Raw genomic sequence first — 18,629 nt, forward strand, 5'->3', positions numbered from 1 at the left:
CAATCATTGATGAAGTCCACGAGTGCTTGAGATTTAATCGTTGTGCGAGGTGTATACTTGAGCCCATGAGGTCCAAGCTCAATAGCCCACTTGGCAATCCGGCCAGTTGCCTCTCTGTTTTGTATGATATCTCCCAAAGGGGCTGAACTAACCACTATGATGGGATGACCCTGAAAATAGTGCTTGAGCTTCCGGCCTGCCATAAAAACTCCATACACCAGCTTCTGCCAATGCAGATACCTTTGCTTTGATTCGATAAGCACCTCACTGATATAATAAACCGGCCGTTGAACCGGATACGCCTTTCCAGCCTCCTTGCGCTCCACAACTATAGCCACACAGACAGCCCGGGCATTAGCAGCCACATATAGCAGTAAAGGCTCTTTATCAATCGGAGCCACAAGAACAGGCGGTTCAGCTAACTGTCTCTTCAAATCCTCAAATGCTTTATCAGCCGCATCACTCCACACAAAGTCACCTGTTTTCTTTAGCATCTGATATAAAGGGATAGCCTTCTACCCAAGATGACTGATAAACCGGCTCAAAGCTGCAATCCGGCCCGCCAGACGCTGAACGTCATTGACACACGCCGGTTTAGCCAGAGACGTGATAGCTGTAATCTTCTCTGGGTTAGCCTCAATGCCCCTGTTCGACACCAGAAAACCCAAGAGCTTGCCTGCTGGAACACCAAAGACACATTTGTCCGGATTAAGCATCATTTTATAAACCCGGAGGTTGTCAAAGGTTTCTCTCAAGTCATCTACCAATGTTTCCCCCTTCCTGGACTTCACCACAATATCATCCACATATGCATGAACATTGCGCCCAATCTTTTTATGAAGATAGTTCTGAAAATAGCGCTGGTAAGTCGCGTGGGCACTCTTGAGCCCAAAGGGCATAGAGACATAGCAGAAGGCTCCAAAGGTAGTTATGAAAGCTGTCTTCTCCTGGTCCTTAACTGCCATTTTGATCTGATGATAACCAGAATAAGCATCCAGAAAACACAAACGGTCACAACCCGCCATAGCATCAATAATCTGATCAATACGAGGGAGGGCAAAGGGATCATCTGGACAAGCCTTGTTCAAGTATGTGTAGTCCACACACATACACCAAATACCGTTTTTCTTAAGGACTAGCACCGGATTAGCTGGCCACTCCGGGTGAAAGACTTCCATGATAAACCTTGTGGCCAACAGCCGAGCTACCTCCTCACCAATAGCCTTACGCCTTTCTTCATTGAAGCGGCGGAGAAACTGCCTGACCAGTTTAAACTTAGGATCGATATTAAGTGTGTGCTCAGTGAGTTCCCTCGGTACACCTGGCATGTCAGAAGGCTTCCATGCAAAGATGTCCCGGTTCTCACAGATGAACTCAATGAGCGCGCTTTCCTATTTGGGATCCAGGTTAGCGCTGAGGCTGAACTGTTTGGATGAATCACCAGGAACAAAATCAACCATCTTAGTGTTTGTAGCCGATTTAAACTTCAACGCCGGATCGTGCTCTGTAGTTGGTTTTTTCAAAGAAGTCATGTCTGCCGGATCAACTTTGTCTTTATAAAACTTCAGCTCCTCTTTGGCACAAACCGACTCAGCGTAAGCCACATCACCCTCTTCACACTCCAAAGTGATCTTCCTGCTCCCATGCACTGTGATGGTCCCCTTGTGACCCGGCATCTTAAGCTGTAAATAAACATAACACGGCCTCGCCATGAACTTAGCATAAGCTGGATGCCCGAACATGGCATGATACAGACTCTTGATTTTCACCACCTCAAAAGTCAATGTTTCTGACCTTGAATCATGATCATCTCCAAAAGCCACCTCTAGGGCTATCTTGCCCACCGGATACGCAGACTTACCGGGCACCACGCCATGAAACACGGTGTTCGACGGTTTAAGACTCTTATCTGTCAACCCCATATGGCGGAAGGTATCATAGCAAAGAATATTGATACTACTTCCCCCATCCATAAGCACCTTGGTGAACTTATACCCCCCAACTTGAGGTGCCACAACTAAGGCCGATGACCCGGATTATGAACCCGGGGTGGGTGATCCTCTCTACTCCATAAAATGGGTTGCTCAGACTAGCGCAGATACAGAGCTACTGCCGGTTCAATAGAGTTTACTGCCCTCTTGTGAAGCTTCTGATCGCGTTTACACAAGCTAGTGGTAAAGACATGATACTGCCCACTATTCAACTGCTTCGGATTGCTCTGATAACCTGACTGCTGCTGTTGATTCCCCTGATGGTTATAAGCTCCTTGATTGACCTAGTTCTTCATGGCCATGCCCGGTTTGATTTCCTTGGAATCCTGAACCGGAGCTGCCACCTCCATAACCCAGCCCATGAAAACCGCCTCCTGAACCACCAGGCGGGCCATTGTCATATTGGAACATTTTGGAATTCTTAAACTCCCGCATAATGAAACAATCCTTCCAATGATGTGAAGCGGGCCTTTCTTTCGATCCGTGCTTTGGACAAGGTTGATTTAACAGGCACTCCAGATTGGGGCCTGACCCTCCGCCCCTCTGGGGTTGTTTACACTTACGACGTTGATTGTTGTCCTGAGAATTAGTGTTAGCCACGAAGTCCAAACTATTGTCTGCCTTGCGCTTACCGTTATTCCCATGACCTACCGGATTGTGCTGCTGCCCCTTGGTATTACCATTCTTTTTCCCTTTCCCTAGTTTGTCATCCTCAGACTCAGGGTCTTTAGTACTATCTGAATCGGCATATTTCACCAAAGCAACCACAAGGGTTGACATGTCATTGCAGTGACGCTTGAGCCTCCCTAGCTTCAATTTTAATGGCATAAACCGACAGTTGCCCTCCAACGTCAAAACTGCTATATCTGCATTGATGTGGTCTGATGAATGCAAAATAGCTGAGACTCGCTTTACCCAATGCATCGTAGACTCCCCCTCCTCTTGAACACAAGCGGCTAGGTCCACAATTGACATAGGCTGCTTACATGTATCTTTGAAATTCTGGATAAACTGGTGTTTTAACTCAGCCCATGACCCGACAAAGTTAGCTGGTAAGCTCTTTAACCAGGTTCGAGCTATCCCCTCCAACATCATGGTGAAGTATTTAGCACACACCACTTCATCCATGTCCAGCATCTCCATCGTCATCTCATAACTTTCCACCCATGACTCCAGTGGCAAATCGGCGGTGTAATTGGGCACCTTACAAGGTCCCTTAAAATCCTTGGGCAGTGGCACATTACGCAAAGCAGGGGTAAGACACGGCACCCCTTAAGAACTGAAGACCACGCCGGGCACCACTGAGGTGGTAGGGCGAACCGGAGTAGGTTGACGAGTAGCGTGCAGAGCTGCCAACTCGGCCTCTCGAAAGGCACGACCATGATCCACCACATCCTACGCATTAGCACCACCACCTGCCGGGTTGTGTCCTCGTGGCGTGTTACGGTGATGTGCACTGCTTGATACGGCCGGTTCATCCTCAACGTGCCTGCTGTAGCTCCGACTCGTACGGGGGGTGGAATTAATCCTCTCGCGACTATGCGAATAAGCCTGTTGCTGGTTTAAAGCTGTTTGAAGGAGCTCTCTAGCCAGTCGTGTCTCAATCGCCACTGGTGACTCACCGTCAGTTGGGTGGGCTGCCAATGATGAAGCGGTGGCCACGATGTTATCCAACGGGTTGGAGTAATACCCCGGGGGCGTCGGAACATACTGTGGCACAACATTGTTCTGACGAGGCGCGTTCATCGTGCGTGGTTGAACCAGCGCTCCTGTGCCCGGCGCCTTTGTCCGGTTTACCACTGGCTGGTTACTGGTCCCGGCTCCTGGCGTGTTGAAGAGATTTCTTGGCTCATAACCCGGCGGGAGGTGCGACCGGTATCTCCTACTCATGACCTCATCTAAGGCATTCTGGTCCAACCTAAGCCGGTAGGCCTGAGCTTCCAACTCGGCCTGTTCTGTAGCCATCCTGGCGTTTTCTGCTGCCATGTCCGCTTTAGCCTGAGTTATTTGATCCTTCACCTTTGCAATCTCTGTGTTGTGCTGATCTTGGGCTGCAGCGTCCACCTCCGCACCATCAATGTTGCCAAGGCGTCGAACAAGTCTGATAAAACCTGAGCGGGAGGCGGCGCAGAGCCCCCTGCTCCTGCCGGCATTGCTGTAGCTCAACCGGAGAACATCGCTACGGCGGTAGAAGAGTGATGCGCTGGTTGTGTACTGGCCATGAAGACCGCGACCTGGCTTGGCAGATCGAGGAGGTCCGGAATACTGTTGCCATCGGACCCTCCGCTAATCCGTCCATCCTGCAGTTTATACAGGGACTCGGTTTCTCCGGTTGAAGACTCGTCATCGAAACGGATGAGGGTTTCTCCATCAGATGCTGGTCCATCCTCATACTCCGCTCCATGGATGACAGCTACGAAAACATGCCTTGCTGCGGGCTGAACCGGGGCAGTTCTTGCACGCTGAGCCGCCTCGACGATGTCGGTGTAGGTGTCCAGCTCAATGCCCGGTTCACCGATTTTGCCGATGAAGACGTGAATTCCACCAAAAGGGATCCGGTACCCGTATTCGATCGAACCGGCCTCGGGACCCCACCTTGCATCATCAATGTAGAGCTTGCCGCGAGGACTCTTCGTCATCCGGCCCACAGCGTATCCCTTGAGTATTTCGAAGCTGCACTTCAAGAACTCGAAACCATCGTGCGATAGCCCCACGGTGGGCACCAACTGTCGTGGGTTTGTCACGGCAGATGTCCTCGTGAAAGGACTTAGTTGTGGAGCCATCGCTACGGGTTAGCTTAAAGGGGTTAAACCGGACAAGGGACATGAGTGGTTTTATACTAGTTTGGCCCCTTTGATGAAGGTAGAAGCCTACGTCTAGTTGTGCTTGGTATTGCTGGGGTTTCGATGACCAGGGAGCGAATCCTCTTTGCCTGTCTCTCGAGTTGTTGTGTGTTGTCCCTAAACCGCTGTCGGGTCGTCCCTTTATATACATAGGTTGACGCCCGCCGGTTACAGAGTCCCGAGGCCGGATCATAAACGTGTCCGGCTCGGTCTCTTTCCTTCCTATCTTACAATACAAGTTACATGAGAAAGTCGGTTTACATCTATATGCCTTAACTCGCCTTTGGGCCTTGGGCCTTCATAAAGTGCCACCATCCTCATATCTTCATGGGCTTCTGATCTTCTTGGAGTTAATCCGGCTACTCCTGGCCGGTTTACGTCCAGTAGTAATATCCCCCACAGTGTACGAATGGGTGGGCGGATGGGATGGGAGTGGGGAACCATGGCTTAGGGACGCGCTTGTCCGAAATGTGGGTAAGTTACGAAAGTACCCCCACCGATTTGAGGCGGTTCTTTTGGTTCAGGGGTATCACCGGCATTTCGTGTGTCGGGATTTCACAGGAGGTGAGAGTTTTCGCGCGTGTTGTAATTTTGGAATAGCAAGGCGCGGGTTGAGATGGAGGGGTTTGTCGGAGCATAGCGAGACAAAGATATATCTTAAATATTTCGGGCTAACAAGGCGCGGGATGAAGAGGCGGGAGTTTCGCAGCACGATAGACAGAGACGCTAGCTTGAAATTTCGGCATAACAAGGCGCGGCTTGAAATTTCGGGAGAACAAGCTTAACGTGTACCCAAAACAAAGACAATTTAGACTAGTATGATATACTACGTACAATGTGTTTAACACGCACAACACACATAGACACCATTTAGACTACTAAGGTACGCGTGCATTGCACGCATGAGATTTGGCAACCAAATTATGAATAAATACCACATTATAGCATGTAAGCTTTGTGTCTTATATGCATGATGTAGATTTTCGTTTAATTCTTATAGTTCATTTCATTCAAAATCATCTAGTTTTTATAAGAAAGCTAATCTATTTTAAGATTCATGGAATTATGCATTGTAAGGCATAATGTAATAACAAATCATGTAGAAAAACATTTGGGCAATTATGATATGGAAGATTCTAGAACAAAGATGAAGTGCTTGTGTTTTGAGGTTTGTTATTATGCTTAAGTTCAACCATAGATTCTTATAGATTGTACATGTGGCAAAATCTAGTGGAATCTACATGATATCCAACGGCCAGTAGTGCTCAAATTTGCTAGCTCTGCACCATCGGATTGGCCTCATCCAATGACCATCTTTCAAAGTTAAAGTTATCCGCACACTATATAAAAATATAAAATATAATATATATAGGGGTATAGATATAGATATGTGATGCGAAAGCCACCCATCATCTCCAATTAGAATAGTTTGTCCATGCACGGATGCAATGTGGCCAAACGATGTCTGCCATCGGTATCTCAAATTCAAACCAATCTAACCTTGTTCAATGTGTATACATTGCAACATGCTCATTTCCAAACCACACCGCGCAGATCTCTGTTATATTCATGCATGCATGGGTTTCAAACATCATGATCTCTTATTCAAATATTTGAATTCAACTTTACATTGATTATGACCTCACCTAGTCTTCTACACCCACACATTGGTCTTCTCTTTATAATTGTACCACTAACTTCCTCTCGTGCATGCATGCACACACACTACCAGTCGGCATTATCCATCGCACACATGCAATCTTTTTCTTCAGGTCGGTCTCCCATGAAGGCACACGCACACACATCCCCCTCTCCATCATATCAGCCATTCTTTATCTCTGACGTGCATGTGCAACGATCGATGTTCCTCTATGTGTGTGTGCGTGAATATAGCCAGGTCTTTCATAGTTTTCCACATAAACCGATCAATCTATATATCTAGTGAGGTCTCACCCTCTTTCCCACGTCCACATCAATCAATCTATACCTCTCTATATGGGATTACATATATAGCTAATACACGCACATTAATTATATATCCAACGCCCCTCTCATCATCCATGCCGTCCGCTTCATCTCTCAGACGCACGCACAATGGCCAAGACAAGGGGCAACAAGGGCCCTGCCCCCCCTAACATCACTATATATCGTGGCTAATATGAATGTGATCATTAGACAATTGCTGGTAAAAATGGTTTAAGTTGATGAATTGGCCCTCCTCATAAAGGACTAGCAATGCTTGGCCCCCTAGCTCATGGGACATTTTTCATGGCTCCGCCACTATGTGCAACAGCGCATGTTCTCGCCCCCTCTCTCTAAATATCGATCTCGTAGTTGTGCACTCCTTCATAGTCTCCCTCCACTCGGCCCCTCGCACCATCTTCTATTCCCCCACCGGATTTTGCCACATGTACAATCTAGCAGTCTCAATGGTTGAACTTAAGCATAATGCACAAATCTCAAAACAACAGTGGTTCTCCTTTGTTCTAGAATCTTCCGTATCATAACTGCCTAAACTTTTTTCTAGTTGAATTGCCATTCTTTGTTTTTACTTTATGCTTTACAACGCACAATTGCATGAATCATAAAATAGATTAAGGGCTTCTTTGATTCAAAGGATTCTCGAAGGAATTTTGGAGGATTCTAATCTTTAGGAATTTTTCCTATCTTGGTTGTTTGATCCATAGGATTGTAAACCATAGGAATTTTTCCATATGATTCATTTGCACTAGATTTCATAGGAAACATCCCATCCACTCGAACCTCTTTGAAAGAATTCTGTGTTTTTCTATGCACAATCAAACACTCGTACAATCTTGTAGGATTCAAGACGACATTCCACTCTAATCCCATGTTCTTCCTATTCCCGCATTTTGGAAATCCTACGAATCAAAGAGGCCCTAAGTTTTTTATAAAAACTATTCGATTTTGAATGAGATGAACTATAAAAATTAAATGAAGGTCTGCATCAGGCATATATGACTCGGAGCTTACATGCTAGAGTGTGGTATTTATTCGTAATTTGGTTGCAAAATCTGGCGCGTGCAATGCACGTGTACCTTACTAGTACTTCGAGTATGTGGAAAACACAATGGCACGCTACACCATGTCTCTCTTACAGTTCATGAAGCCACGTGGGCACGTGGCACATGTGGAGGCGTTGTCGCGACATCGTTGTGTGGATTGATCACAGTGACGTGCTGCTGGTTCCAGAAAAATGCACTCGTCCTCCCTGGGCCGCACTGGCACTACATGCACAAAGCGAAGATGTGCACGAACGGCACGCACACACTCATTCCCTCGCACACACACGCGGGTACACGGGCGGACGCAATTTTTAACCAAGATCCCCCCATGTGATAATTTGACGCATGTAAAGTCCTTCACTTCATTGATGGTCAACTAATACAGCACATGCAAATTGAGTGGACGTGAGGGCGGAAGAAAGACATTACTACTCCACTGCACGCATGCGAGTAGTTAAATTATGGGTTGCTATTAGTACTTCCATTGGTCTCCTTTGTATTTTGTGCCAATTTTTGACAGCAACATAATATTTACGCATCTGAGCAGTGCAGTCTACTTGAAATTTATGTTCCACTAAACTCATAGGGAGCCGTTTCGGGCCTCAAAAACAAAAACCATCAATTAATCTTTACCTTGTTCCCATAACATTCGAAAGTACTAGTGCTACAATTAAGTGCAAGCCTGCTCACACCTACCAGTACGTACCAAATCTGAACATGTTCCCACTATGTAGGTTTTAGTACTAGTGCTAGTACTTAGGTTATAAAAAGGGGAACTACCTAACCAAAAATTACTCTACCTTCCTCCTCATAAGTCATGCTTCTTCGTCCGTCCTTGCCATGGCCGGTGTCCAGAGCTCTAGGTCGAGGACTACTCGTAACAAGGGAGCGGCAACCAAGGCTGCGGAAAAAGAGAGGGCTCGCCGCCACACAGAGATCTCGAAAGATCTCTCACAGGCAGGCGATGGCTGCCAGGAGCGCCCTAGACACGGAGGCAAACATGCCGAGCGGACGGCGCTGGAGTTGTTATCCCTCAACGGCATGCCCGATCAGCTCAATAAGCACCTCAATAAGCAGAAAGAGTTCATCCACGGCTTGGTGGAGCTGCTAAAGGAGAGCCTCGACGACATGCCCGCTGAGCTCAAGGAGCAGGGGGAGTTGACCGCAGGCTTGGTGATGCTGCTGAACAAGAGCATTGCCTCGGAGAAGAAGGCGACCGGCGAAATCATGCAACTTTAGGAGGACAACGCAAAGCTCTGCCACGAGCTGGACTTGCTGAGGGAGGAGAACGCCAGCTGGAAGAAGTTGCATGAGAATAGTAGTTCCTCGATGAAGATGTTGCAGGCCCTCGTCATGGAACAGAAGGAGGAGTTGGTGAAGCTCCACATCGAGCAGCCGGCTGTTGTGAACGTATGTAATGCGGCCGTGGAACAGATGATGAAGGCTCGCGTCAAGAAATCCCGCGTCATGGACACAATGATGAAGATGGTGGAGGAGACGCACAAGGAGATGGAGGTCGTGGAGGCGATGAAGAAGCAGTTACGACTCCGCGGCTAGCAACCCTTCATGTAGTGAGAGCAGCGCCCCAGACTTGTGTGTGCGTCTTCCTTCTTTTTTGGGGTGATAATCCTACTTCTTCTTTTGCTCCTGTGTTTCTTATATTGCTTCGGGTGTTTCACCACACGTGTCACCTTCTGTGCGAGGCATGAATAGAACAATGCTAAAAATGAGATGACTAGAAAATTAGATCATTCTTTATCGCTAATAGAACAATGCCTCTTACTAGTAATATATAATAAGAGTAGAGAGTAGAGGATATGGCACTGGGCTGCCGTGTTTCGTGCCCCTCCGTCTACTCCAGTGGAAAACTTGAGTATACCGCACGGTTCTTTGCTCCTCCTCAGGTCGTCGGCACATTTATACGAGCAGTCAAATCACAAGGCCCCGCCTTCCAGCAGTAATGAGCCATCAAATCACAAAGGCCCTCGCCTCTCGTGAAAAGGACCAAGCTAGACTGCTCCGCCCTCTAGCCTTTTAAAAAATGGATACATTTGTACAGTAGAAGTATCGATGGATTGCATATAGGTTCTACATATAGAGAGCGCTCATCGCCAAATTAAAGAAAAAAGGTGGTACATATAGAGAGCGCTCGTCGCCAAATTATGCATATACTATATGACACTACCCACTATGAAGGTACTAGCAACATAGACTAGTAACTAGTCTATGCTACTCTCCACTATGACCAGCCAAAGTCGAGGCGCGGATACCAACGAGGGCCTGGTTGTGTCTATACTTGGACAACTCACCCGACTGCATGCGCACCAGCCAGACGAAGCTCCTGTCGTGTTGGTGCCGTGTCTGGCCCGCACATTCATCAGTCTTGCTATAAGTCGCAGTAGATGCTATATAGGTTCGTCGGATCTTACATCAAGATCTGTGCAAAATTTTCTTTTCAGATTTTCTTTTTTCTCTCTTAAATCTCAGTCGAGTGAGACATTGCCATGCCATTAAACAGAGGCTAGGGCGCCATTAATGGAGACCTTGGGAGAGAGGTGGACGGCAGATGGAGGTCAAAGGGCTCCCACGCCTCCCATACTCAAATAGCTACCCTGCAGGGCGCCTCCTAGCTAATAAAAAAGAGGACGCGTGGTGGCACGTAAATGTTAAATAGAACACCACGGTTTCAATAATACTTGTATTTCCGATTGTAACATGACAACACTTGTTCCAAAATGACTTTGTTGATTGTTAATGTGCGCGCCTTCGCAAATCGGACAGCAAAATTACCACAGCATGTTGGTGCCATGTCATGACACCAAGCCAAGTTTCATGATTTTCATGCGTGTTTCGGATTTACAGGAATTAAAAAACCAAGTTTCTCGATGTTTCCAGCCGAGCTATGATGCCCAGATGTTTGAATTTCATTCCCATTTCTGGCATGGGACCTAGAAATTTACCCGAGGACACACATGTGATTTTTCAACCAACTTTGGTGCACTGGAGCATGTGCTTGTATTTAAAATTTGAATTATGCACACAAAGGTGACACGTTCCCTCTCAGAACCATGAGCCTTCTTGAGAGAAGCTCCGGTTTGCAAGAAACTTATACCAAAACTTGTTCCAATTCTGCCAAAAAAATTACCACAACATGGTAGTACCATGACATGACACCATGCCAAGTTTCATGATTTTCAGGCGTGTTTTCGATTTACAAGAATTTTAAAACCATGCTTCTCAATGTTCTCGGTCGAACCACGATGCCCAAATGTTTGAATTTCATTCCCATATCTTGCATGTGACCTGGAAATTCACCCGAGGACAAACATGTGATTTTTCAATCAACTTTGGTGCAGGGGAGCATGTGCTTGTAGTTCAAATTTGAATTATGCACATTAAATGAACAGAAACTCAATTAATGTATAAAAAGGCCAAACGAACCCGGAATAATTCCAAAATTTAACAAGGCACTCATATATTTCTATGTTGCCTCTGTAAACAAAATCTGGGGGGAAGGTAGCGTATATTGGAAATGCCATTAGACATTGTTATTTTCACGTCAAACCCATTGACCATGTTACATGCCAAAAATAAGTCGATTCTCATAATGATAAGTTAATGGTCTCCCGCACAACACACCCCTCAAATAAAATTAAGCACCCTGGAATTCTTTGACAAAACTAAGCACCCTGAAATTCTTTGACAACTAAACTGCTGGCTATATGATGTTGGCCATATATATTGTATGTATATAATGTGAAGAAACGAGTGGTAGTACTATACCAACTAAAAGATGAAATGTACGAAATATAACGAGAAGAAACATAACATAGTTCTGCTGGAGGCTCAGCACAACACAACCCTCAAATAAAACTAAGCACACCTGAAATTAAACTAAGCAACTAATCCGGTAGACACTACATTAGAACCACCATGAGCAACGACACTGCCACCTTAGTCGGACTCCTCATCCACATCCTCGACCTCGTCCTTGTCCCTCTTCCTCTTGGCCGATACTTCTTTGCTTGAACCGCACACTTGGCTCTTGCTCTTCATCCAACCCTTGTAGATATTGAAACAAAGGTAGCCATCCATTGCAACATAGTGGATGTGGTCTATATCTAGTACATTCCACTCCCATGCATGATGAAACCTGAACGGAGGTTTCTTCAATGTACCGTACAAAGGATGAACCATGGCTCCTGCCAGGGTCAGCATTGAAGGCTGATCACAGGAGGGTGCCAGCCCTTTCTTCTGGAGGTCGAAGGGGTCGCCTACAACGAGGCCTATCCAACCTAGGATTTCCTTGTCGTTCCTAAAGACTACAGCAATGAATTTTACTCGGCCATCCTTGAGGAAATTTGTAATGCCCCGAGACCGATGTGCCAGGTGTCTTCTAGTTATTCGCTGTTGTTGCCATGTCATTGCTTGCGTGTCATGCATTACATATAATGTCATCATGTGCATTTCATTTGCATACATGTTCGTCTCATCCATCCGAGCATTTTCCTCGTTGTCCGTTTTGTAATCCGGCGCTCCTATGACATCCGGTGTCCCTTTCTACCTTTTTTCGTGTGCGGGCGTTAAACTTTTTCGGATTGGACCGAGACTTTTCACGTGGCCTTGGTTTACTACCGGTAGACCGCCTGTCAAGTTTCGTGCCATTTGGACTTCGTTTGATACTTCAACGGTTAACCGAGGGACCGAAAAGGCCTCGTGTGTGTTGCAGCCCAACACTTCTCCAAAGTGTCCCAAAACCCACCTAAACCTCCTCCATCATCTCAGTTGTTCAATCACGATCGCGTGGCCGAAAACCGCACCTCTTTTGGACTCTCCTAGCTCCCTCTACATATATATATGTGACCCCCGCCGAAATTCGCGCAGATGAAACCCTAAAAACTCCTCCCTGCGCCGCCAGACACTTCCTCCAACGCCGGACATGTCCGCGCCGCCGTCCCCGACGAATCTGCCGCCGGCACGTCGTCATCTCTCTCCTCCCAACATGCCGGTCACCCGGGGCCCACATCCGGCCCGCCCCAGGACCGAACCGGGCCGCGCCGGGCCCGTCCCTCCGCGCGCCTCGCCGGCACCTCGTGCCGCCGCCTCTCTCCGCCGGCCCCGAGCCGCCCGCCGGCGACCGCATCTCGCCGGAGCACCGCCACCAGTGTCGCCGCCGTCCCGCCTTGTTCGCCGCCGCCACTCTGCCCGGTCGCCGTGCGCCGCCGATCCCGCTCGCCCGCTGCTCCCCGCTGCCTAGCGCCTCCTCGCCGGCGACCATCGCCGCCCGCGCCTCGCCTCCCGCTCGCCGGAGCTCCTCTCCGCCGCTGCCGCACCACCGCGTGCCTCGCCGCCGCCCCGCTCCCTCGCTGGCGCCGAGCCACCCAGCGACCTCTGCCGCCATCGCCGCCGGCTCGCCGGCCACAACCATGCCGTCCCCAGCCTTCGCCGGACTCCCTCCTCCCTCGCTGGAGCAAAGAACCTTGGGAGACACCGCTGCTACAGTGCCCGCGCCAGATCTCAGATATGGAAATCGAGAGTTGACTCTCCTCCCAAAACCCTAACTTTTTGGCATCTTCATCGCATCATTACTCTGCATCCATAGCTCCGATTCGTGCGTGTAGCATATCAAAATGTTCGCCTTGACGAGTACATCATTTCATCTCATCGCATTATTTTCATTTGAGCTCGTCTTGATGCCCGAAATGCTGTTGGAAGAGGGCTATCTGAGTAATTTGTCAGATCTGTTTCAACAAATGGCCTTTTGTCATTTTTGCCATGATTAATGTGTGCATGCTATGATCCTGAGCTTTACATGTGTTTTGTTATATGCCATGCCATATTTACAGTGGTGCTTGCCATGTATTTTTTTGATCTTTGTGGTGACTAGCACAAGCTTGCAAAGTAGCGTAATCGGTAATGCTGATTTCAGGGACTTAGAATTTCACAAAGTCCTTGTTCTGTTTTTGTTGTTATGACATATGTTCATGTTGTTTCCTAGTGATCCGTGCCTCTTTTGAGGATGACCAGTAAGGATGTTTTGTTAACATTGTGGTGCTCTATCCATACATGTCTTTGTTTGCAATTATGGAGCACCATAGCTTGAGTCAATCGAGCTCTACTTTTGCTATAAAATGTTCCTGGCAGATTGTTAACATGTTTAGCGATTTTGCCGAGGTTGTTGCTATTGATCTGTGCATGTTATGATGTTGTTCTTGCCATGTCTAGCTTCTATGCCATGTATTCTTGATGGGTGTATGCTTAGTTTGTCATGCCATGCTCTGTAGTGAGTGCATCGAGCTCGTAAACATGCCTACTTGTTAACTGTTTTGCATGCTCCAGTTTTTCACTAAGTCTGAATCTGTTTGTGTTATTGCCATGTTCACATGCTTGCAATTGTATTTTTTGATCCCTTTTGGCTCAAGGTAACTAAGGGACTTATGTTAAGTTCTTTGAGTTGCTTCATGCCATGCCATGCTTTGTCATGTTAAGTTCCTGTAGCATGTAGTTTTCATGCTCTAATGTGTGCTTCCTGATGATAAATTCCAGACTTGTGTTAATTTCACTAAGTCTGAAACCTGTTATCATTTGCACTTTTGCCATGCTTGTTTGAGCCTGTTAATGGATGAATTACCCGTAGCTCATTGCTCATCTTTTGTTAAGCTTCTTGAGTGGATTCCTTCCATGTATTTTGTTGTCATGTTTGAGTGCTGTAGCATATTTATCTTGATGCATTTATTTGGTCACTTGCTGTTTATTGCAGACCGGTGCCATATTTGTTTTGCTTGCCATTTCCAAACCGTGCATCCGATTCCGGTGATCTTTATATCGATTTCAACCGAAATCAACTCCTCTTTCCAGTGGAACTCTTGGATTTCCAAGTTGAGGACAGGTTCAATCATTAATTTCCAATTCATGCATATGCATAGCATACCGCATCCCGCATATCATACCATGTTCATGTGTGGTTTGTTTACTATGTTGTGTGCTTCACACCGGTGTTGCTTCTTCGGGATGGTTCCGGTAACATCGCGTTTGTGAGGACCCGTTCGTCTACGTCCGTTTGTCTTCTTCATGGACTCGTTCTTCTTCCTTGCTGGATTTCAGGCAAGATGACCATACCCTCGAAATCACTTCTACCTTTGCTTGCTAGTTGCTCGCTCTTTTGCTATGCCTATGTTGCGATACCTACCACTTGCTTATCATGCCTCCCATATTGTTAAACCAAGCCTCTAACCCACCTTATCCTAGCAAACCGTTGTTTGGCTATGTTACCGCTTTGCTCAGCCCCTCTTATAGCGTTGTTAGTTGCAGGTGAAGATCGAAGCTTGTTCCATGTTGGAACATGGATATTTTGTCGGGATATCACAATATCTCTTATCTAATGAATGCATCTATATACTTGGTAAAGGGTGGAAGGCTCGGCCTTATGCCTAGTGTTTTGTTCCACTCTTGCCGCCCTAGTTTCCGTCATATTGGTGTTATGTTCCCGGATTTTGTGTTCCTTACACGGTTGGGTTATAATGGGAACCCCTTGACTGTTCGCCTTGAATAAAACTCCTCCAGCAAGGACCAACATTGGTTTTACCATTTGCCACCTAGCCTTTTTCTTTCCCTTGTGTCGGCCAGCCCAAGGGTCATCTTATTTTAACCCCACCTGGCCAGTGCTTCTCTAAGTGTTGGTCCAACCCAGAGCAACATGCGGGGCCGTCCCTTGGCAACTTGGGTTACGTTGGCTCCCGTATGCTTAGCTTATCCGGTGTGCCCTGAGAACGAGATATGTGCAGCTCCTATCGGGATTTGCCGGCACAACGGGTGGTCTTGCTGGACTTATTTTACCATTGTCGAGGGTGTCTTGTAACCGGGATTCCGAGTCTGATCGGGTGTTCCCACTAGAAGGAATATCCTTCGTTGACCGTGAGAGCTTGTGATGGGCTAAGTTGGGACACCCCTGCAGGGATTTGAACTTTCGAAAGCCATGCCTGCGGTTATGGGCAGATGGGAATTTGTTAATGTCCGGTTGTAGAAAACCTGAAGTTGATCTTAATTAAAATACATCAACCGCGTGTGTAACCGTGATGGTCTTTTCTCGGCGGAGTCCGGGAAGTGAACACGGTGTTGGAGTTATGCTTGACGTAGGTTGTTCTAGGATCACTTCTTGATCATAGTTTCTCGACCGTGCTTTTGCCTTCTCTTCTAGCTCTCTTTTGCGAATATGTTAGCCACCAAATATGCTAGTCGCTTGCTGCAGCTCCACCTCATACCTTTTCCCTACATATAAGCTTAAATAGTCTTGATCACGAGGGTGTGAGATTGCGGAGTCCCCGTGACTCACAGATACTTCCAAAACCAGTTTGCAGGTGCCGATGTTACCGAGCAGGTGACGCAAAAAAGCTCAGGAGGAGCTCGATGAAGATCTTGTCCTTTATGTTGTTCCGTTTCCAGTTGATCAGTAGTGGAGCCCAATCGGATCGATCGGGGATCTGTGTAGCATTGGGGTATTCTTCTTTCATTTTGGTTCCGTAGTTGGACCTTGATTGTATCTGATTGATGTAATGCTTTACTCATGTAATTGTGTGAAGTGGCAATTCTAAGCCAACTATGTATCTCTTTCCCTTATGTATTACATGGGTTGTGTGAAGATTACCTCACTTGCGACATTTCTTTCAATGCGGTTATGCCTCTAAGTCGTGCTTTGACACGTGGGAGATATAACCGCATCGAGGGCATTACAAAATTCTTAAAATCCCAGCACTCAACGTCGGCATGGCATATGTGGTAGACCATGCATAAGTCATGCACGCAAACTTGGATCATGGCGGGCTTCTTCTTCTCTGCCTCCTTTAGATTCTTCTCGCTTCCCAGGACTATGGTGTACTCAACATCTAGCCCAGCGGCCCACTCAACATTTGAGTTTTTGAACATGCGTTTGAAGCGAGCAAGGCATTCTTTCACCGTTGCGGAAGAACGGGTGTAGATGACATCGAACTCATCGCCGGTGATGGTTCTAACCTTGTACTCACCGCCGATCTTGGGGTTTTGGGATGCCATGGATTTGGGAGGAGGGTTAGGATTAGTGGAACTGCCATAATGTGAAAGGATGGGACGACTAGGAGCGGTTTATCGATTGTAAAAATGTCGAGTGGGGGGGCGCATGCGAATGGCAGGGTAGTGGCTTGCCTGGTAGATAAATGGATTCATGCACAGTACTATGGGCGCCCAATTAGATGTCATGTCTACTCGATGCCCAATTAAATGGCTTTCGATGTCATGTCAAGCGTTGGGAAAATCATAGGTGATACAAAGCCTTCCATTCTCCCATGGTACGGGCTTCCGAGAGCCCTTGGATCTGAGATCGAACGGTTGCATGGCGTGGTTCTAGACCTATGGGTGAATATCCTATCTTGGAGGGTTATTCTTCATATTTGCAACAACTTAGCATGCGACCGTTCAATCTCATATCCAAGGGCTGGCTGCCCATATCATGGTCGTGCCTACCACGACCATCGCCTCGCTCGTGTGGCCGCGCCCTTGGAGATTTAACACGGTGCGTTAGGCTACCTGATGTTAGCATGTCATACATAGGCATCACTTAGCCACTCATACAACAAGGTTAGCTTTAAGGTTGGCTATAAGAGTATTTTTTGTTTACTTCTCTCTATATCTTTCTTCGTAGTATTTATTGCATTTGCCAACGAGTGAGATCTTCCAATGAAATGGTGCTTAGATGAGGTGCTATGGGCATTAAATGGCTTAGCAACTCAAGTCCCCAATGCATAGGTGCTTAGTTTTTTGTTGCTAAGTTTGCTTCATCTAGGTACACGCGCTTATCACCATTTCTTCCTAGGGTCACCAAACTAGTCTGTCTCTTCTTAATTAACTTGCCACATCAGACTTTATGCCTATGTGGCAGGCTTAGCACCTATAGGATCAAGTACAATAGTGGGCTATAAGCCCGCTTTACATGGCATTTTTGCATATCTGGGGGAAAGAGGCAAGGAAAAAGTGGAGGAGTGGGCCCTCAAGCAAGAGCCAGCCTCTACATGGTGGAGCATCGGGAGAGGCACCTATATGGAGGTGGTCAGGAATCAGGAGACTCAAGCCGGGCGTAGCGCCGCAGTTAAAATGCTAATGGCAAGTCAAATCACTGGGCCCCACCTGTCCAGCAGTTACTCACTATCAAATCATACAGCCCTACGTTTGCAGAAGCCTACTCCCTCATCTTCTGGCGTCTCTGTCAAACCGACTAGGAGGAACTGCCCCGCCTACCGCGCGGGAAAAGCCCCACCCTCGACTTTTAAATAATACAGTATACTAATTTTGTATCCATGGATTGTGCCATGGAGCAAAGCCTCAAGAAAACGGTGGTAGACATGTACGGAGTATACAACATGCCCATCGCATTCGCGTCGCACCCCAGACGGTTGGTCGGTCTGGCACGCCGCTCTCCGAATGGAACGCGTGTAATATTGCGTTTGCACACACATGTGGGACCGCAATTGAGAACTGACCATAGGCACACTCCCTGGCCCCGCAAGTCGGCTGAATTAATAGAAGTAGTACATATGTTGGTACCTGGACGATCCCTGCAAGACACGGAAGATCAGTTTGTCCATGCATGTGACCAGACTCCAGCAGACATGCACGAAGACTACTCGGTTGCCATCTAGGTCAAGCTGGCTATGTTAATTATGGCATCTATCGACGGACCCCTTTTCTACGAGTTTATGTTTAATTTGAGCTTTGATCCTCGTCTAGTTTGTCCGTCGGGA

Source organism: Triticum urartu, chromosome 2A (assembly GCF_056163025.1).
Source record: "Triticum urartu cultivar PI428250 chromosome 2A, HENAU_Tu73, whole genome shotgun sequence".
In the NCBI taxonomy this organism is placed as follows: Eukaryota; Viridiplantae; Streptophyta; class Magnoliopsida; order Poales; family Poaceae; genus Triticum; species Triticum urartu.